This window comes from Zingiber officinale, chromosome 9A (genome assembly GCF_018446385.1).
Source record: "Zingiber officinale cultivar Zhangliang chromosome 9A, Zo_v1.1, whole genome shotgun sequence".
In the NCBI taxonomy this organism is placed as follows: Eukaryota; Viridiplantae; Streptophyta; class Magnoliopsida; order Zingiberales; family Zingiberaceae; genus Zingiber; species Zingiber officinale.
In genome coordinates, this window is record NC_056002.1 from 61259040 (window position 1) to 61260746 (window position 1707).

At 36.0% G+C, this 1707-nt stretch overlaps 1 non-coding gene across 1 annotated transcript; it reads left to right on the plus strand.

Annotated features, from left to right (window-relative positions):
• Positions 1-1068: 1068 nt before the first annotated feature.
• Positions 1069-1175, plus strand: LOC122022036. The gene has a single exon (XR_006122785.1). It is a non-coding gene; the product is annotated as a small nucleolar RNA R71 (small nucleolar RNA).
• The last annotated feature ends 532 nt before the right edge of the window (positions 1176-1707 follow it).

The following is a 1707-nucleotide window of genomic DNA, read 5'->3' on the forward strand; positions in this document are numbered from 1 at the left end:
TTTGATGTAAAGCGTCCAATAAAGGTATATCAATACAAATTCCTTTGATCTTTTCTAAAAAATTTTCAAACTCTACATCTTTTTGTGTTCTGAGTATTCTCCGAGGGAATGGAACTATTTGAAGTTTAATTGCAGATGAGAGCTCTCCAACCTTGACGGTAATCTCCTCTTCCTCTTTGTTTCTCTCTGGATGTGAGAAAGGAGTAGACAACTCTTCACTCAGATTAATTCCATCTTCAATTGTAGTGGTCACTTGGGGATTACTCAAGGTCCGTTTGCTCCTTAGCTCGATTGCCTTGCAATGCTCCATGAGATTTAGTTCAAGTTTGCCAAGAAAATTTCCTTGAACTCTTGAGGAAGAAGAACTAGCTATTTGAGCAACTTGATTTTTCAACATCTTGATATGTTTGTCCTGGTTATCAATTCTTGCATTCATCTGCTTTTCTGAGTTGTCCAATCGGATGTTAAACTGCTTGATGTCAGACTTCATTTCATTTTGATTAGCTAATATCTCCTCACGTAGCTTTTCTAATCGGTTTGGTTGTGGATTTGATTGTCATCCCGATTGTTGCCCAAAGTCTTGATTACTTTTGTATGAGAAGTTGGAATGATTTTTTCACCCTGAATTGTAAGTATTGGAGTAAGGATTGGTTTGCCTCTAATTATAGTTACCAATAGCATCACATTGTCCCACTTGAGAAATTTGCATATTGATAGCTCCAAAAGGATAAGAATCTTTTGTGTGTTTTGAAGCTCCACATACTTCACAAGTTACAAAAATTGCATTTATAGAGCATGTATTCATATTCTCAAGCTGCTTTGATAACGAATCAAGCTTTGTAGTAATCAAATCAAGTGTGTCCACATTATATTTTTCTCAGTGTCTTAATTGCTCCTGAACTTCACTCTGAGGCCCATTGGTGATGGTTCTATGCTACACTCTCAATGATGTTTTCTGCTTCATCTAGGCCCTTGTTCATTAATGCTCCTCCAATAGTAGAATCTAAAGAAACCTTTGTTTGATAGTTGATCCCATTGTAGAAAGTGTGAATCATGAACCATTTTTTTAGTCCATGATGTGGGCAGTCTCTCAGCATTCCTTTGAATCTATCCCAAGCTTCATAGAGAGATTCATATTCTGTTTGATTAAAGCTTGCAATAAGATTTCAAAGATGTACTGTCTTACTTGGTGGGAAGAACTTATCCAGGAAGACTTACTCACATTGGGCCTAAGAAGTAATATTGTTCAGAGGCAATAAATTTATCCAAGTCTTAGCTCTGTCCCTCAAAGAAAACTCGAATAATAATAGTCTGATGGCCTTAGGAGGAACTCCATTGATGTGCATCGTGCTACATAATTCATTAAAGTTATCAAGATGATGATTTGGATCCTCCATCAGAACACCACCGTATTGATGTTGCTGAACCATGGAAATAAAAGTTTGCTTCAATTCAAAATGATTTGCTTCAACTGAGGGTCTAAAAATGCTGAATCTTGGCTTTTTTATATATGGCACAACATAATCTTTCAAAGGTTTATTCACCATAACTCTTTATTCTTACCCTTGTGTTGTTTTGCAAATTTAGTCTTCGATGATATGTCCGGTCGATCTCAAGATCAATAGGCAAAAGATCTGCAAAATTTCTTCACATATACTAGAAAGAAGCAAACTAGAGCAAATTGCAACAATAAAATGCAGAAATAAA